This window comes from Sabethes cyaneus, chromosome 1 (genome assembly GCF_943734655.1).
Source record: "Sabethes cyaneus chromosome 1, idSabCyanKW18_F2, whole genome shotgun sequence".
Classification (NCBI taxonomy): Eukaryota; Metazoa; Arthropoda; class Insecta; order Diptera; family Culicidae; genus Sabethes; species Sabethes cyaneus.
Genome location: NC_071353.1, coordinates 86,144,838 through 86,166,124, shown reverse-complemented (window position 1 = coordinate 86,166,124; position 21,287 = coordinate 86,144,838). Strand labels below are relative to the sequence as shown.

Genomic DNA, 21,287 nt, shown 5'->3' with positions numbered 1-21,287 from the left:
ATTTGCTTGATTAGTTCTCGAGTTATGCAGAAATTTGTGTTTCATTTGTATGGGAGCCCCCCCTCTTAGTGGGGGGAGGGGTCTCTAACCATCACTAAAACCTTTCCTGACCCCAAAAACCTCTACATGCAAATTTTCACGCCGATTGGTTCAGTAGTTTTTGATTCTATAAGGAACACAGGACAGACAGACAGACAGACAGACAGACAGACAGACAGACAGACAGACAGACAGAAATCCTTCTTTATAGGTATAGATTGAATTGCTTTGCGGTCCGACGTTTCGTTTAAAAGTTATAAGCAAAAATGTGAAAACTACGTGACACGCGTTTCTCCGGAACTACGCAACCAATTTTAACGATCTTAGTATCAAACGAAAACTCTTGCTATTACTAAACTTTTTACCAAGTTTTATTGAAAACGGACGAGCAGTTTAAAAGTTAGCTTTAAAAAACCTGTTTTGACTAGGTACAAATGATCGCCTGTTTCTCAGAGTTGGCTAAACCGATTTATGCGCTATTATCCTCATTTGAAAGGTAATATAGCCTAATAGATCACTATTGATTTGTTTTTTGATTTGACGTTTAATTCAAAAGTTATGAGCAATCGTATACAACACATTAACTGCTGAACATCGAGGAAGTTATATCTTTGTCACCGGTCGTATAATCTTCGAGTGAGGCTACTAAAGATGACGATGAGTACTGGGATTGTAATGGGGACAGCGAACCAGAGTTCTATGGGTTTGATTTATAAAACGACAGTACTGTAGGCGACGCGATCATGCTCCCTCCGCGCAAAATCTCAAATCCGTCTGGGTCGCAGGTGTTGAGGCAAAGCGGTCGGGAGCACAGGCTACCAGGCAAGTATAGTGACTTTGAAGTTTCGTTCAGAGGATTGCCGCATTTCAACTCTTTACAGATAACCAAGACGACAGCTCCTGAGGAAGTCCAACAAAAATCGGCGACTCAAGCCGAAGTTTCGACCAGTGAAACCGTAGATACATCGGCTGTTGTCAGAGACATGTACGTAGATAGTGATCCGATCTCTCGCCAGGAAGCTCTATCCCGGAACGATGCTGAATATTGGAAGGACACCATGTGTAACGAGTTCGAGGCACTGATGTCGAATAAAACTTGGACACTCACGGAATTGCCTAAGGATCGTAAGGCGATCAAGTGTAAATGGGTCTTTAAGACCAAGCACGACGCGAATGGGAACATCGACAGGCACAAGACGCGATTAGTAATCAAAGAATACTCGCAACGAAAGGGGGTGGACTACGACGAGACTTATTCACCAGTCGTTCGTCATGGTTCGTTACGATACTTGTTTGCCCTTGCTGCTAAGCACGGACTAATAATGGAACAGTTGGACGCCACGACTGCTTTCCTTCAAGGCGAGCTTGTAGAGGAAATCTACATGGAGCAACCTCCCTGTTTCGAAAAGTCGGGCAGCCACCAGACAAAGTTGGTGTGCCGATTGAACAAAGCTCTTTACGGCTGAAACAGTCCAGTCGTGTCTGAAATGACAAGTTAGATGCAGCACTGAAAAGTTTCGGAATGGTTTCATCGATGTATGATCCTTGTAACTATTATAAAATCGAAAACGGCAAGATGCTGTTTGTAGCGATTTATGTTGATGACGTGTTTATTTTCTCAAACTACAAAAATACCAAGAACGAGATTAAAGCGAAGTTAAAAGAGCCCTTTCTGATGAAAGATCTTGGAGCGATAAGTAGTTGCTTAGGAACGCGCGTAACTCGTGGAAGGACGTTTGTTGAACTCGACCAAGAAGCTTACATTGAATCAGTGCTTACTCGTTTCAATATGCGGGACGCAAAAGCTGTATCGACATCGGCACCTGTTGCGGATCATATGATATACTTACCGATGAAAAGTGATGATATACTTGCCAACGAAATTATCCTGCAATTTAAAATAATACTTTCTAAATTAAATAATTATACTCACCTCAATTCTTACCTTACATTATATACACTTTGATACTTACCTCTATGATGAAAGCAACGGAACTAGATAAACGCATACTTATACAAACATGTATCAAATCAACAAAACCGAAAGTTCAGATTAATTACACATCAGTATTGTTACAACCAAGCAATCGAACACGTCTTAAATTTTATGATTAACGCTCTCCGAAAATCATTTCACGTGGTTCCAGAAACCACAGTTTGTTCACCCAGTGTGATCTCCTTTCCCGGACCAATTCCGGAAAATTCCGAACAGTTTTTTTATGGTGCCGAAACCCGGGACCAAGTCCCGTACGATATTTCGATAAAGTATACTCGCCGCGCGTGTTTTCCATTGATATCGCCATCGCGATTAGAAAGATCCTGATCGAATATTTCTATCACCACGTGAGAAATTATTTCTGTCATTTGTGCCTGTGCAGGTTGTGGAGCTAACCATTTGTGACCCTGCAAAAAATTGTCTACCATCGGAATTCGTCCAGACGCTGCTATTGTTCCTGCCATCGCTGTTGCTGCTAATCTCGGTGCTGCCTACGCTGCCGTGCTGCTGCTGGTTATTTTGAGCACATTTGCTAGCAAAGCCCGTTCGCAAGGTCGCCGTCTCCTCCTCGTTGAGTTGCTGCTGTGGAGAATATCGTCGTCATCATCATAATTGCTAGCCGCGCTAGAATATCATCCGCCGGACAGTATCGGACACAATTCAATCGAGGAAAAAACCAGAAACAGAGGTTAAGTACGGACGTAGCAGGTGGGTACAGTTTTCTTTCATTATTAATAAAGAAATAAAGTTCACAAAATGGCATCTGCAACCCGAACTAAAAAGGCCAAACAATTAAAACATTTACACGCGAGGCATGCCTACGTAGTTGGATCTATCGAGCTGATCCGCGAATTCGATGAGAATTTTGACATTTCAAAGACCGCTGAAATTCCCTTTCGTGTTCAACGGCTGGACAAGCTTATGGAGGAGTTGGAAGGTATTGAAACAGAGCTGGACTCATTGCGATCTGGTGATCCAGTATTTTCGGTACAACGTGCAGAATATCAAACTCTATATTTCCATCTTAAGGGTTCACTATCATCGAAACAATCCACTCCTCCACCAGCTAATCCCCCTGCTACTGTACTTGAAGCTGCTAGTGTTGCTTCCGCATCTGGCGTACGACTGCCAGAATTGAAAATTCCGGAGTTCGATGGCAATCCGGCAGATTGGGCCGGATTCCACGACTTGTTTAAAGCCATGATCCATGATCATGCAACACTTTCTAACATTCAAAAGCTGCATTACCTGCGAGCCTCTCTAAAAGGGGATGCAGCCAGAATTATTTGCACTCTTCCAATCGCAGCAACCAGCTATGCTGTTGCTTGGAAAATGATATGTGAACGCTATGAGGACAAAGATCTGCTGGTCAAGCAACATATTTCTGCACTTTTCTCGACGACACCCGCTCGAAAGGAATCAGCTGACGAGTTATTAGATTTGGCTGACGAGTTTGAAAAACACATTAAAATTTTGGACTCGTTAGAAAGCAAAGTGCAGCATTGGGACTCTGTGTTGGTGGAGTTGCTGTTCAGTCGAATGGACACTAACACACAAAAGTTGTGGGAAAACAAGCGTGACAAAACCAAACGTGCCTCTTACGAAGATCTACTGAAGTTCGTCCATGACCATTCTCGAACACTTCAGTCTCTAAAGCTTTCTCAAACCGCCATTACTTTTACTGAGGCCAGACCTGTTAGAACCCGACCGATAGTTAGCAATGCAGCATCGGAGCAATTCTCCAAATGCACAATATGTAAGCAAAATCATTACCTATTTCAGTGCGAGTTATTCCGAGCTAAAACACCTGCACAACGCTTGGATTTAATTAAACGAAATAACTTGTGTGTAAATTGCTTGAAATCTTCGCATTCAGTAAAGCAGTGTAACAGTGGATGTTGCAAGTATTGCCAAAGGAAGCATCACACGCTGCTTCATTTGCCATAAGTTTCTACTATGATCGCGACTGCAGCTCCGCCACACATGCAGTCAAATCAGCAGCAAAACCAACCAGTCAACATCCAGACACAATCGTTCTCCGGCGCGGTTATGAGCGATTCCGAAATCGCTTCGGTCGATCGGTCGTTAACGTTGTCGTCGTCGTCGGTACTCGCGCCTTTTCCTTCCTCGTCCGGTACAGTCCCACCTCCCTCCGTCTGTCAAACGGTTACACCATCAACCGACAGTGGTTCCACAGTGATTCTGTACACAGCTATCGTGAAAGTCCAAGACAATTTTGGACAATATCAGCTTGCTCGTGCTTTGTTGGACAGTGGGTCACAGTCCAGTTTTATTTCTGAATCATTATGCCAACAACTTGGATTAAAACGTAAAAAGGTGAATGTACCCGTCAGTGGTATTGGCCAAGCCGTGGTCAATGTACGTTATGCTGTAGCATTGCAACTAGCATCGCGCGTGGGACCCAGTGAATACTGTGTGGAATGTTTCGTGCTACCGAAGTTGACTGTGAGCTTACCAACAAGAAGTATTGACATCACGACTTGGAATATTCCACATTGCCTGCCGTTAGCTGACCCACGCTTCCACGTTAGCCAAGGCATTGATATCATTATCGGTGCCGAACTATTTTCTTGTCTCTTGCAGTCAGAGCAAATCTCGTTCGATGATCGTCTTCCTGTGTTACAAAAAACAACTCTTGGATATATTTTTGCTGGAAAGGTTCCAGCTGCCTGCACGCCTGACCCAGTGCTATGCCATGTTTCCACCCTCGACAATCTAGACACTCAAATTCGAAAATTTTGGGAGGTAGAAAACTTCGAGCATGGCAAGGTGTATACGCCAGAAGAACAACAAGCCGAAACTCACTTTGTGAAGACTCACAGTCGGAATCGTGACGGACGCTATGTAGTTCGTCTCCCAGTTCGCTACGAACAGCTGCCGCTAATCGGAGAAACATGGTCAATCGCAGCTCGTCGACTTACGGCTCTAGAGAGACGTTTCCAATCCAACGAGACTCTTCGTTCTAATTATGTACAGTTCTTGGAAGAGTATGAGCAGCTCGGCCATATGGATGAGGTGAAGACTCGCGTCGCGTTACCCCAGTTTTTCTTACCCCATCATTCTATTAGTCGTCCTGGTTCTACAACAACAGAAACCAGAGTTGTGTTTGACGGCTCTGCTAAGAGCAGCAACAATCTTTCGCTGAACGATCTGCTTCTCACCGGACCTACAGTGCAACCATCTCTACTGTCGACCGTTCTCAATTTCCGCTTGCACCGTTACGTGATGACGGCAGACATCGAAAAGATGTATCGCCAAATTTTGGTACATCCGGACGATAGACCGCTGCAGCAAATTTTGTGGCGAAAGGACGAATCAACCCGTATCAAGCCGTACCAATTAAACACCGTTACTTACGGTACTTCATGCGCTCCATACTTGGCTACAAGAGTATTGAATCAGCTAGCAGACGACGACGGTAAGGAGTATCCGTTAGCAGCTCCTGTGATGAAAAATGGATTCTACGTCGACGATTTATTGACTGGATCTAATGACTTAAATACACTTGTGCACACATCTCAACAAATCATAGATCTGCTTCGCCGAGCCGGATTTTGTCTGAGAAAATGGAACTCGAATCATCCTGCAATTCTGGAACACATTCCGGAGACTAATCGTAGCACCGTTCCTATATTAGAACTCGACCAATCACCATCTACTAAAACGCTCGGGCTATTGTGGTTCCCCTCGGAAGATCTATTTGGCTTCAAGGTTCCGAGGATGCCAAGTGTAAACAAAATAACGAAACATGCAGCGTTATCAGAAGTCTCCAAGCTTTTTGACCCTCTGGGTCTCATTGGGCCCATCGTAGCCAGCGCTAAAATGTTCGTTCAACAACTTTGGTTGGAAAATTTAGACTGGGATGATGAACTCCCTGAAAGACTACAAACTTGGTGGCTGGCTTTCCGTGAATCGATTACCGAAATCGAAAATCTGCGCGTTCCTCGGTGGGTTCTAGGATCTGTGTCGTCGCATTATGAACTACACTGCTTCACAGATGCATCCGAAAAGGGCTATGGATGCTGCATATATGCTGTTACGAGTGATGTGGATAACAAAAGAACAGGCCACCTTCTCATCGCAAAATCTCGTGTTGCTCCTGTTGCTGGTTTAACGATTCCCCGTCTAGAGCTTTGCGCTGCTGTGTTGGGTAGCCAGCTAATGGATACCGTTCTAGAAACAACAATGTTCACTGGGCAACCAACTTTCTGGACCGATTCAACTATCGTGCTCCACTGGATTAATTCCCCGCCTAAAGTTTGGAAGACATACGTATCAAATCGGATCGCAGCGATTCAGCGGCTTAACAAGGCTTCGCAATGGAGATATGTCCCCAGTATCGAAAATCCTGCTGACTGTCTATCAAGAGGCACTGAAGTGAAACAATTATTACATGACAGACAATGGTGGCATGGCCCAAGCTTTTTGGAGTGTTCTCCCGAAGATTGGCCTAAGTCAATTTTTCCACACTCACTAATCCTGAATGAACAACAATCATCCGAAAGGAAGACAACCGTTGCACTCCACATGCATATCTCAGACTCATTGATAACCGCTCATTCAGAACTCGCTACACTGCTCAGGGTCACAGCTTACTGTAATCGATTCATAACTAACTGCAGATTAGCGAAGGAAAAACGCCATACCGGCAGAATCACCACTCTGGAATACGATAATGCATTGAAAATACTCGTGCGCATTGCTCAACAGTCCTCTTTCGCCATTGAACTCCAGTATCTGCATCGTAAACCGAGCGGTTACAACTCACTGAAGGACGCGCAGTTTAAATCCTCTTTAAAGAATCTGGATTTAGTCGTTGACTCAACTGGCCTCCTAAGACTGAATGGACGATTAGTAAATCTGAAGGCATCACAAGACACTCGATATCCAATGCTGTTACCAGCTGATCATCACCTCACTCAGTTAATAGCTAGATCCATCCATCACCAGACCTTGCATGCAGGACCATCTCAACTGCTTGCATCGATCAGACAGCGCTTTTGGCCACTTCGTGGTATGGACTTAGCACGTAGAACAGTCCGGCGTTGTGTCACCTGTTTCCGATGTCGTCCAAAGGCCAGCAACCAGTATATGGCTCCATTGCCTGAGTCACGCATAAAGCCATCAAAGATATTTGAATGCACAGGGTTAGATTACTGCGGGCCGTTTCACGTTCGTCAACTCACTGGAAAGGGCGCGGCGGTAAAAGTCTGGGTCGCAGTGTACGTATGCTTCGTCGTTAAGGCCGTGGTGCTCGACATAGTCGCCGGGTTGTCAGCAGCCGCGTGCGTCAACTCGTTAAGACGCTTTATAAGTCGGGTCGGTCGCGTGCGCGTTATACACTGCGACAACAGCACTGCGTTCGTCGGCGCGTTTCGCGAAATCGCAGAGTTTCGGCAACAATTGCTCCACCAACTGAACTCCAATCACTGGATGAACGAATGTTTGGAGAAAGGCATCGATTTCAAATTCATCCCACCACGAGCCTCACACCACGGTGGGCTCTGGGAAGCAGCGGTTAAGTCATTCAAACATCATCTCGTGTGCATCATGGGCTCATCACCATATCGCTTCGATGAAATGCGCACCGCTGTCGCTCAAGCCGAGAGCATTCTGAACTCCCGACCATTGACGCCGCTCTCAAATCATCCAGAAGATCTCTCCATTCTTACACCTGCTCACTTTCTCCTGGGGGAACCAACATTCTACCTTCCAGAACCAGACGTATCACACATACCAACTAACCGCCTCTCCCACTTCCAGGCAACCCAGAAAGCGATCAATGATTTATGGAAACGTTGGTCAAAGGATTACATTTCCCTTTTGCATCAGCGACCGAAAGGATGGAGGAAAGAGCCTACCATTTTCCAAATCGGTTCTGTGGTTCTTTTGAAGGTCGACAATGTTCCGCCAAGGCGTTGGCCTCTTGGTCGTGTGGTTGCCGTCTACCCAAACAAAGACAACATCATCCGTGTGGTGGACGTGCGAACGCAGTCTGGAATTCGTCGCCGAGCTACAACCGAGCTCTGCCTATTGCCGATCGATGACAATTCAAATGAGCTTCCGTCCTCGCCTGCGGATACTGAACGTAATCCGGTAGCAGTTTCTTGAATGCTGCGCTTCAACGGGGGCCGAGATGTTGCGGATCATATGATATACTTACCGATGAAAAGTGATGATATACTTGCCAACGAAATTATCCTGCAATTTAAAATAATACTTTCTAAATTAAATAATTATACTCACCTCAATACTTACCTTACATTATATACACTTTGATACTTACCTCTATGATGAAAGCAACGGAAACGCATACTTATACAAACATGTATCAAATCAACAAAACCGAAAGTTCAGATTAATTACACATCAGTATTGTTACAACCAAGCAATCGAACACGTCTTAAATTTTATGATTAACGCTCTCCGAAAATCATTTCACGTGGTTCCAGAAACCACAGTTTGTTCACCCAGTGTGATCTCCTTTCCCGGACCAATTCCGGAAAATTCCGAACAGCACCAATGAATCCAAGCGTGAAGCTTACGAAGGACATGACAGCAAAAACACCGGAAGAGGTAGACAAAATGAAGAAAGTTCATATCAAGAGGCCGTAGGCAGTCTCATGTATCTAGCTCAGTGTACACGACCCGATATTCTTTACACCGTTAACCAATTGAGTCGTTTCAATACGGGTGCTGGTCCAGCTCACTGGGAAGCTGTAAAATACTTACTGCGATACCTACTATGTACACAAGGTATGAGACTACGTTACTCGAAGGAAGTGAATTCTGTCCTTACAGGATACTCCGATGCAAACTGGGCCTCTGACATAGACGACAGAAAATCTACTAGCGGTTACATCACAGAGAACAGACATTCATTCAGGAACAAATTTTTCGGGAATTCTTGGATAAAAATCCAAATTAAAATCACCTAATATGCTAGCGTCACCACCACTGTAGTTTTCCAACTAAATGATTCTTTTGATTTGCACACTGACAACCTTTGGCTTCTCTGGCGCTAGTATATATGGACTATAAGTGTTATGCTAGCGCCAGATGCTAGCTGTTGTGAGTTTAGTGTAGAATTTTATGCGCCTTTAGCGACATCATCACTATAGTTTCCCAACTAATTTGACATTAGTTTTATCCAAGTGGGGACCTTTCGCTTGGATATCTGTTCTCTGTGGTTACATCTTCATGCAACGAGGGGGTGCAACCGTAGCTTTGTCAAGTTGTGAGGCGGAGTACATGGCGCTTTCCGCTACCATTCAGGAAGCTGCTTGGTGGCGCGGACTGATTGCAGAGTTTGGTCCAAATCAATCTATAGAGCTACGTTGCGATAATCAGAGTACAATTGTTATTGCTAAAAACGGTGGATATACCCCGTGAACAAAACATATCGACATTCGTCATCATTATATACGAGATGCCGTTGATCAGGGGATCTTTAAGCTAAATTACATCAGCACCGATAAGTAGATTGCAGATGGACTAACCAAGGCTTTGGAGCGAATTAAGCTGGAGCGCAACCGAACTGCGATGGGTTTGAGCACATCAGCTTAAGGGGGTGTGTTGGCGTGTTATAAGCTGAGGTACATCTGTACTTATTATTATCTGTGTCATTACCATACTTGAATAAGGTTTTGCACGGGCGAGCATAACATCACTTCTTTGACGTCAATCAGTGGTTGGTTTACATGGAGTTAGAACATGGGTTAACAGGTTCGAACTGAATATTGCTTAAAGGCCTTAACGGCAGTCAGAAAAGCACAAAAACTGCCATTCCGAGTAGTTTGGAGGGCGACACTGCTGGATAATACGCTTCTAAAACGTTTAACTCCAATTTATGCATATCACGTTTGCCTAACAAATAGTAAACAAACCACGAGTGGATGTCAAATGGGTGAATTGTGTTCATTCCGGTTCATTCGTGACGTCACCTTGCAAAACCTTATATGTTTGTTGATATATACAGTCGGTATTTGTATAACACGGGTAATTGGGACCGCGTTATATGAAGCGCGTTATACAAGTACACGTAGCATATGGAAATTGAGTTAATTGGGGCTATACCCGAATTTTACGAAATTTTGAGTCAACACGACCATGGTTCCTTTGGGAAAGATGTCAAGTATATATTTTTCCATCTTACAGATGCTTGGTGAGACAGAAAAATCAAAGGGGTTGTGTACAAGACACGACCGCATATATAGGTGACGCAAGACTACGTAACACTTTGTAGTGATAATAGCATGTATTCATGCTTGTTGTCGTTACGCCCGTCGATTTCGGCAAACCCTTGCATACCATCTTCGCTGACACGGGAGGAGGTAAACATCGGCGGCTGTCATCTGTACTTGTCATCGCTGTCATCGAGATTGTGTTGGTGATAAAGTAAATAAACATAATGATAAATTGAAGAAGTATATAAACATAAAAAATATCTATTATCTATTATAAATCTAAAGAGATAAAAGCCAGTTTAGGAGAAGAAAGTGCCTATTATTAATTTGAAAAGTATCTTAAGAATTAGTGCTTAAATCAAGTGAATACTTACAGCTAGCGGACGGTGAAATCCAAGTGCTTAAATCTATCGAAGAGTACCTAATTCTAGTTGAGTGATTAAACCTAGCGAATGCCTTAATCTAGTGAAAGCTTAAAAGTACCATATGCTTAAAATCTAGTGCTTAGTTACGGTAAATCCTTAAACTGTAGTGCCTACGAAAGTAAATTAGGTAAAATTACTTAGTGCTACGTGCTTACTTATAGTACCAAATCTAATTGCTATTTTTTTCCTAAAGCTAAAGCTGCATTCGGTGCTAGAAATATAAATTAGCTGCAATTTGCCAGAAATAGATAACAGTTCAAGAATAGCGGAGTTACCAATAGTAAGCCATTTGTATGTTCAACCATTTACATGCCATTAACGATTATAGTCCTGTAGGAATTTGTAACTATTACCACAATAAAGTTGACGGATTCGATATACTCTGGCGACGTTCGCGACTATTCTTGCAACATTTTACAAATTCTATTGTTTGATCTAAGAGATGCCGTCATCCACGGCTGGATCCGGAAATGTTGCAGATGAGCAAGGTGGTTCAAGTGAACAGGTAGTCAATGACGATGTCATGCAAATCCCGCCCGGTCGAGAGAAAACTTCCGGCGCTATTTCAAACACCCAGGTAATTGTAGAGAATACCAATAAAACGAATTGCCCCGTAACGGGAACAATGCCAAAAGGGCATGCTGTTGGAGATGGTGTAAAAAATAAACCGGGTAGCGCTACGAGTGTCAGACGTAATCCGCCGCGGAACGGTCGCGCGAATCGGGTGTCAAGTTGTCAGTTGTGTGATGAGCTAGATAACGAAGATATGGTTCAGTGCGATAGCTGCGATATGTGGTACCATTTTGCATGCGTGAATGTGACGGCGGAAGTTCAATACGTTGACTGGAAGTAACAAGTAAGTGGCTCCCCCTGTAGAAAATCCAAGCAGAGGATCTTTATGTCAGCCAGGTCCACCCCCATCACAGCGAAGCAAAGGTAGTGCACGGAGTGGGAAAAGTGAGGCGAGGAGAAGATTTAAATTGGAGTTGTTGAAGATAGAGGAGGAAAAGAAGCTCGAGCAGAAGTATTTGTATAAGAAGTTTGAAGCGCTTCGTGAGTTCGGAAGTGATACTGCTTCCGTCATAAGCGATTGCGGAGCGAGTAAAGCGTCGAAGATCGCACAGTGGGTAGCGGATACCGAACGTTGTGGGGAAGTGGATTCCGGTTTAGAGCCTGAAGAGAGGGAAAGGTTTGTACCAAGCAACTTGTTGGAACCTGCAGAGCATACTGCTCCAAATTTCAGAGGGAATCCTGATGTTACCGGGTGCAATCGTACTGTTCCTCGTGTCGTGGATAATAATCCGACGTTAAGTGATCCACGTATGTCTGCCCCTGCTCCACTTCTCAGAGGGAATCCTGTTGTTATCGGATGCAATCGTATGGTTTCTCGTGTCGTGGATAATAATCCGACGTTGAGCGATCCGCGTATGGTTACCCCCGGTCCAAAGCTCAGAGCGAATCCTGATGTTACCGAATGCAATTATACTGTTCCTCGTGCCGTGGGTAATCATCCGACGTTGAGTGATCCGCGTATGTTTGCCCCAGGACAAAAGTCAACACCAATGCGCTTGAGCCAACGAGCCCCAATGCTTCCGCCCGCGCCACCAGTTGCTGATGAAACGGTATGCATCCTAAACAGGAGTCAGCTTGCTGCAAGACAGGCAGTGTCTAAAGATCTTCCCGACTTCAGCGGGAATCCTGAAGATTGGCCGCTCTTTTCTGTTTTCAGTAACTCCACTCATATGTGCGGGTTTTCGAATGAAGAAAACATGCTGCGACTCCGAAAGTGCCTGAAGGGAAGGGCCCTGGAAGCTGTCAAATGCCGTCTGCTCCACCCGTCCAACGTCGGAGGTGTTATGTCTACATTAAGAATGCTGTATGGGAGACCGGAAGCAATCGTGCAAGCAATCGTCAAGAAGGTTCGGGCTTAACCAAACATCGATAGACTAGAGACTGTTGTCAATTTCGCGCTCACAGTAGAGAACTTGGTCGCAACAATCCAAGCTTGTGAAGTACACGACTTCGTGTACAACGCCTCGTTACGATACGAATTAGTAGAACGACTACCTTCGACACTGAAATTAGACAGGGCTAAGTACTCCAGGGACAAACCCAATCCTAATCTGCTCGACTTCAGCTCGTGGTTGTACTCAACGGCAGAATATGCTAGTGTGGTAATGCCCTCGGCAACCGATTATTCAAAGTCACGCTTCAGTAAGAAGGATGGATTCCTGGACGCTCACTCAGAAATCGAGTAGCTAGCTCCAAGTCGTACACGGTTCCGCCAACAACGAAGTCTGCTAGTGTCAGTGAATCCGAGAAACAATGTCCCGTGTGCAAAGGTGCTTGCCCGAACATTCCGAAATGTAAGCGCTTCGCGGAATTAAGCTACGACGCGAGGTGGGCAGCGGTAAGAGAATGCAAACTGTGCCGAAAGTGTTTGAGGAAACATAACGGATCATGTAGGCAACAAAGACCATGTGGTACAAACAGCTGCACATTCCTGCACCATCCCCTTCTTCACAGCGATGAGCGACAGCAAGCCCGTGGCTTCGCAACGGACACGATTGCTGATAGAGCGAACGGCAAGACCTCTTATCAAAATTGTAATACCCATCAGGGTAATTCAAAACTCCTATTTCGGATACTCCCGGTCATTCTCTATGGTCCGTCGAAATCTGTTAAAGTATACGCATTTATTGACGATGGATCCGATGGAACAGAAGCTGGCAGAAGAGTTGGGAGTAACCGGTTCATCGAAGTCGTTGTGTCTCGGTTGGACAGGAGGTGCGCACCGAATGGAGACTTCATCAGAGTGTATGAATTTACAAATCTCCAGCTGCAGAAATAGGAAGCTGTACAAACTGACATCCGTACATACCGTAGAAAGTCTTAAAATACGTCCGCAGTCACTTCAGTATTCCGAGATGCAAGTTAGGTACCCATACCTTGCTGGCCTACCAGTTGAGTCGTACAAGAACGTCTGCCCTCAGATCCTGATAGGCGTCGATAACCTTAGTGTTGGAAACATACAGAACGCTCGAGATGGACGAGCTGACGAACCAGTTGCCGTTAAGATGCGAATAGGATGGACAGTATTCGGAAGATGTGGGTCCGGAAGCGAAATGGTACAGTCCGTTAACCACCATTCCGTTAAAGTCTGTCAGTGCAACAAAGACTCCGATGAAGACCTTCACCAAGCCGTAAAAGGTTTTTTCTCGCTGGACAGTCTCGGAATCAGTAAACCAGAAAAACTGCTCCAGTCACAAGAAGATCGCCGTGCAGATGCTGCTTGAAACGCTAACGAAAGCGAAAGATGGGAGGTATGAATCTGGACTTCTCTGGAAGTACGACAATGTCCGCCTTCCGGACAGTAAAGGAATGGCTCTGAAGAGATGGCAGTGCCTAGACCGACGAATGAAACAGGATACGGTGCTGACAAAGGCAGTGAGAGAAAAGATAGAAGATCACGTACAAAAGGGATACATTCGAAAGCTGACTGAAGAGGAGATCCAGGCTGAACAACATCGTGTGTGGTATTTACCCATATTCCCGGTAGTAAACCCAAACAAACCTGGGAAGACAAGGCTCGTATGGGATGCAGCCGCATCCGTCCATGTTGTTTCACTTAATTCTGTACTGCTAAAAGGTGCAGACCTACTTACGTCTCTGCTGTCGGTCTTGATCCAGTTTCGCGAGTATCGTACTGCCGTTTGCGGTGACATTCGGGAAATGTATCACCAAGTTCAGATACGAGAGGAAGATCAGCACTGCCAGCGCTTTTTCTGGAAGGATAAGGAGTCCGACGTGAACCCTAGCACATATATAGTACAGGTAATGACCTTTGGAGCCTGCTGTTCGCCGAGTACCGCACAATATGTGAAAAACACGCATGTGAAGAGATTCGAGCAGGAATACCCCGCAGCCGTTGATGATGATGATGATGATGATGATGGCCCACCACTTATCCCGGACATGGGAATTGGGCGAATTTATCTATTTAGATATTTAAATTGTTTTGTCTTTCCACTTGTTTTCACACATACTCTTTCTTCAATTGCCAGTTTATCAGTTTTCCTAACTCACTTCAAATAGTTTGTATATTCCCATGTACGTCCATCAACCTATTTAAATTTTTTTTTTACTGTTTGCAATTTTAATTAAACCGTATTTAACTTCATCAACCTGGGGAATGGGACTATTTCAGGAACAGATCCTATCCCCGCACGTATGAGTCCGTTGAAGGGTTTTACCGCGCCCTAACTCGCGTTGCTTTGGTTGATTGTCATACGTGGCCCAGAGATGTTCATTACGGCTATTGTCTTCATCATCATCAAAACAAATGTCATTACAAAAATTTTCCACACATAACATACATTCACAAAACCTTATTCACTATTACACTTTTACATATATAACTTCACCCCACCCACCGAGACGTGTACCGATATGGAAGTGCCGGCCGTCAAAACGTGCACACCGCACGGTCACCCTCGTGGGATTTCTTGCGTACTTGCACCAGATCTATAACACATTTTCTTTTATAAAAACTAAACACTTCCTCTTGAAAGAGTTCACATTGTTAGCAGCCCTCACATCGTCAGGTAACATATTATAAAGCCTGACACCTTTATAAAAGAGTGAGTTTTGTGTGGAAGCCATCAAAAAAGATGCCGATCGAATATCATTGAAACTTCTAGTTTCATAGCGGTGTATATCGCTTCCACATTGTATCCTGTTGCGCAAGTAGTCAGGTGCATGTCCGTTCACAATTTTATAAATCAATAACAGGGTAAGAAACGTTACGCGTTGTTTAACAGATAACCATTGTAACATGTTTAGCATGTCGCGCACAGGAGTTCTTCGATTTACTCGGAGAATTATCCTCATCACTTTATTCTGGAGTTTTTGAAAGCGGCTCATTTGCTGTTCGTTGGCGAGATATATAATAGATGGACAAAACTCAAAATGAGGAGATATTAGGGCTTTATAAAGATGTATTAAACTCCATTGCGATAGCTCGTGTTTTAATCGACAAAGCACCCCATATTTCTTTGCGACTTTCCTGACAGTATAATTAATATGACTTTTAAAACTTAATTTTTCGTCAATTCACTAACACTAACACTAACACTTCACTAACACATTCTAACGCTACTCCATCAATCTTTACACAAAAATCCCCTTTAGTAATTGTTTTATTCGTAATAATCATAAACTTTGTCTTAGACGTTTAGTTTTAACTGTTTGCTTTTTAGCCACACCGTTAAGTTTTCTAAATCATGGTTTAAAAATTCAGTAGCAGCAATAGCATTGTCGGAGGAAATAAATATCACAGTATCGTCAGCAAATAAATTAATATCACAGTGTTTCAAAATTTTTTTCACGTCGTTTATATAAAGAATGAATAACAAAGGTCCTAATACGCTTCCTTGTGGAACACCGAAGCTAGTTTCTTTGGATTCAGATATCACAGATTTGTATCGTGTTCGCTGACACCGATTATCCAAATATGATGAAAACCATTCTAATGCAGTGTTAGTTATACCATATTTACTGAGCGTTATTCGGAGATTACAACGTGAAATAGTCTCAAAGGCTCTTTTTAGATCATGAAATACAGCGACTACTGTGCGTTTCCTTTCTAAGAATTCTTGCCATTTCACGAGGATAAGATTTAATGCTGTTTCACAAGAATGTCCTTTACGGTAGCCTGATTGCTCCTGTGCTAGAAAATTATTTCTTGCTAGATAATTTAACAGTTGTTCCTTAACAACCAATTCTAATACTTTTTCATAGAGTGGTAACATATTTATTGGCCGATGTTCTTCTGCTTTCACTGTGCCCTGTACTTTTCCTATTGGGATCACCAAAGATTCCTTCCATGAATCCGGCACTATACCGCTAGTTAAGGAGTCATTCACTATTTTTAGTAGAGGTCCGCCAATCACATCGAAAGCATCGTTGATTACCGTGGAGCTAATATTATCAGGAGTTGCTGTTGCGTTTAATGACCAAACTACTGAACGCAGTTTATCAAGGGTTATTGGTTCCAAACGACTCAACCGCGCACGCGTATAGCTGCCTTGTAGTTCAACAGGTTCGTCTACCCTATCTATGGAATCGCTTATTTCCTTAATGCTATTTAGAAAGTAGCTATTGAATTTTTCAGCCACTATCAATTCATCATACTCCTCTAAGCTTTCAAAAGATACAAACGCGGGCGAGGTAACTTCCGGTTGTGTAAGTCGCTTCAAAATTTTCCACAACTGTTTGCTGTTATTTTTATTCTCTTCAATTGATTGTTGAACATATTCTCGCTTTTTCTTCCGTACATCACCAGAATATTTGTTTCGTAGTACTTTATATGCTTTCCAGGCACTGTCAGTTCTTCCACGCAAGAATCTAATGTATGCTCGGTCTCTACTCCGCTTTGCTTCTACTAGGCAGTTTGTGTACCATTTATTGGAAAAGCTCATTTTAACGTTTTTCACAGTTACTAATTTTGTCAAACTCTGTGATATTGCTTGTGTCAAAGCTTTTGCGTTTTCATGAATATTACCAGTAGTCATGTCATCACTTTTTTCTTCTAAAATATCAATTAAAGCCGCTTTAGAATATTTTTTCCAGCAATTCACCTTCGTCGATTCATTTTCAATTTTGTCATGATTACTTAACCCTCTAACGGGTAAGGCCGTCTGAAGACGGCCTTCGCTTTTGATGCTCCAGAGTTGCATACGAAATTTGTTTGGAGTTGACAATATGCAAAGTGTGTTCATAATAGATTTCTTGACATTTTGATATTAATACCACAACATCCTGACTATGCATTCAAAAGTTATCATCTTTCAAAAACAAAAATTCCGAAAAATTTCTAAAATAATTAATGCGCGAATATTCCCATTTTTACTTTTGGAGAAAAAGGATATCTAGTACAAAATGATTGACCTTAAATTTTTTCTATGAGTAAATTTCATGCTTTATTTCAATTTTGTAATGTATATGAATTGAAAAAATATCTGGGTAGAGCGCTAGACATGAAAAACGAAAAAGAGAAATTGGACTTTCTGTAAGCTAGCGCTCTTCCAGATAATTATTATTGTATGAAAATCATAACTTAAGGTTCTTTTGAGTGTACTTTCATGATAAAATAGTCATTAGCTTGATCGCATCGTTTTTACGATGTTGCCCGTTAGAGGGTTAAATTATTTATACACAAAGTTTCATGGTCAGATATTTTAAAACTTGTAACGACACATACATTCATATCACAGTTCGAAAATAGGAGATCAATTAGAGTATGACTAGTACTAGTTACACGAGTGCATTCCTTTACCTGCTGTTTCAATCCGTATAGATCCGTTATCAATTTTAATTTCGAAGCATCGCTCTCATTTAACCAATCAATGTTAAAGTCCCCAGCCAAAATATTAAATTTCGACTGGTCAACAAAATCCTCCAACCAGACATTTTCCAAAATCTCCAGAAATACAGTGTCTCTTTCACTTGGTGAATGATACAGTACTCCATACCGACCTGGTTTCATTCCCCCAGTAACTTCTGCGGCTAAAAACCAGTTTTTCTGTACTTGCTTTTGTAATAATATTTTCCATTTAATATCATCTTTCAGGTACATCATCACACCTCCTGTATGCCTAGAATCCGAGAAACAGCTAACTAATTTGTATCCTTTGATTTGAAATGGCTCATCTCCTATTACGTCAGTAACATGGGTTTCTGTAATCATTACTAGTTTCGGTTTAGCTGATTCTATTAAAAGATTCACTTCCACAAACTTTGCTGTTAAACCCCCACAATTAAAGCACACTATTGTACAATCCTGTTTTGACAGTGGTAATTGCTATTGACTCTGATGCTGACGTCTTGTTTCTACCATATTCTTATACGCCGAACATTCGCTGCTATAAGCGCAATGCTTAGTATCAAGACCCAATCCCCTGCTTTCATTCATTCTTACACAATTGACACAGCAAACATCTTCAGAATACAATAGGAGGTTCTGTGATTTCCGGTACATTTCGAACACACTAGGTCTCTGTTACAGTCTGTGCTTTTATGCCCATAATTGCAACACCGCAGCCGTTGAGACGATAGTCAAGCGACACTACGTCGACGACATGTTATTGAGCGTAGAAAGGGAATCACAAGCAATCCAACTATCTAAGAAAGTGCGAATGATACACACATCAGCCGGTTTCGAGATTCGCAATTGGACATCGAATTCACCGGCGGTCCTGAACGCGATGCTTGAGACGACGGCAGGGGAGAAGAATCTAAGCGGCGAGAATTCAGTCGAGAAGATCCTCGGCATGTGGTGGGATAGCTCCTCAGATCATTTCACTTACAAGATCTCCACTCGTATAGACAAGCTTCTTCTGTCCGGACGACTTCGACCAACCAAACGGCAGGTTCTTCGAACTCTAATGATGGTTTTCGATCCATTAGGGCTCATAGGACATTTCCTGATGATTCTAAAAACACTACTCCAGGAGATCTGGCGAACCTCCATCGGTTGGGATGATCCAATAGAAGATTCACACTTCGAAAAGTGGAAAACATGGTGCTCAGCACTCCCAGCGATAACTACTCTCGAAATTCCTCGCTGCTATCGAACGCTAACCACCACAGGCGACGATAACGATATCCAGCTACATATATTCGTGGACGCAAGCGAAACTGGCTATGCTGCCGTGGCTTATTTGCGATTCCAGGAAGGAAATACCATCGAATGTGCGCTAGTAGGTTCTAGGACCAAAGTTTCGCCACTCAGGTTACTCTCCATCCCTCGTTCCGAGCTTCAAGCTGCAACTATCGGTGTCCGACTCGCTGACACAATCTGCCAATCGCTGTCCTTCCAGGTGAAACAACGAATGTTCTGGACGGATTCGAAGGACGTAATCTGCTGGCTAAACTCCGACCATCGGCGATACACTCAGTACGTCGCATTCAGAGTTAGCGAGATTCTGGAAGGATCTGATATGCGGGAGTGGAATTGGATTCCGAGCAAACTGAATGTCGCGGACGAAGGCACCAAGTGGAAAGGCCACCCGGATTTGACCTCTTCTAGTCGTTGGTTTCGGGGACCAGAGTTCCTGTGGAAAACGCCAGACCTTTGGCCCAAAGGTTTACATAAAAAACACCACCGAAGAACTTCGCCCTCATCTCTTGTACCACACCACCAGAGTTGTAGAAACGGTAATAAATCTGAGTCGTTTTTCCGATTGGCGGAAGCTGCTACGCTGTACTGCTCGCGTCCTCCGTTACGTGCGTAATCTGAAGCTCTACACACAAAAGAAGATGCGAAATGACGGCCCGCTACGAAAAGACGAACTTGCCGATGCCGAGTGCTATTTATTTCGTACAGCGCAGGCGGTCTACGTTGACGAAATCACCATGCTCTCAAAAAACCAAAATTCGGAGAACTCTGACAAGAACATACCCAAAACCAGTCCACTTTACCACCAGTGCGTCTTCCTTGATAACAACAATCTGCTTAGAATACGAGGTCGAACACGTACCTGTCCTTTCGTCACCAGGGACGCCGCTCAACCAATAGTGCTCCCTCGCGAACACACAATCACCCGGCTCCTTCTGCTCGACTTTCACAAACGATTCGAAAACCAGAACCATCAAACCATACTGAACGAAGTAAGACAGCGGTTCCGTATCCCCAAATTAAAAGCCACTTACAACAATTTCCGTAAAGAGTGTCAAGAATGCAAAAACAACCACACGGTTCCCCAGCCTCCGGCAATGAGTGATCTACCATCACAAAGACTCGCTGCGTTTACACGACAATTCACATACGTAGGGGTGGACTATTTCGGCCCTATGACAGTAACCGTAGGAAGACGGTCCGAAAAACGGTGGGGAGTCTTATCAACATGCCTCACAATACGCGCTATCCACATAGAATTAGCTCACACACTGACGACCGATTCGTGCATTCTAGCAATCCGTAAATTCATGGCCAGGAGAGGCGTGCCATCCGTCATCTTCAGCGATCGAGGCACCAACTTCCAAGGGAGCAGCAAAGAGCTTCGGGAGGCTTTAAAGAGCATCAACCAAGAACAGCTCATCAAAGAGTTCACGACACCCGACACGGAATGGACTTTCATCCCACCGGCTTCCCTGCACATGGGCGGCGCATGGGAACGCATGATCCAGAGCGTGAAGTTAAATCTGGATAAACTGACATGGGGAAGGCTTCCAACTGACGAAGTCCTACACAGTACGCTTTTGGAGATCGAGAACATAATAAATACACGACCACTAACCACCATTCCCATGGACAATGATGAATCACCGGTACTCACGCCTAACCATTTTCTGCTGGGTTCATCAAATGGACTAAAACCGCTGGTACCTTACAATGCTACTCCCAAGATGCTTCGAAACAGCTGGGAACAGCCACAAGTTGTGGCCAACGAATTCTGCCGATGGTGGTTGAGAGATTATCTGCCTGTAATCACCAGACGCACGAAGTGGTTCATGAACGTGAAACCGATCGAGGTAGACGATATTGTGCTAATCGCAGACCCTAAGGCTCCTCGTAATAGCTGGCCCTTAGGACGAGTAATCGCAACTAGACCAGGACGA

General features: G+C 43.7%; 1 protein-coding gene across 4 annotated transcripts in view; it reads right to left on the bottom strand.

Moving 5' to 3' along the window:
* Positions 1-21,287, bottom strand: part of LOC128744123 (myosin-11) — a 210,344-nt gene that overhangs the window by 68,806 nt on the left and 120,251 nt on the right. The gene's annotated exons all lie outside the window — the stretch shown is intronic.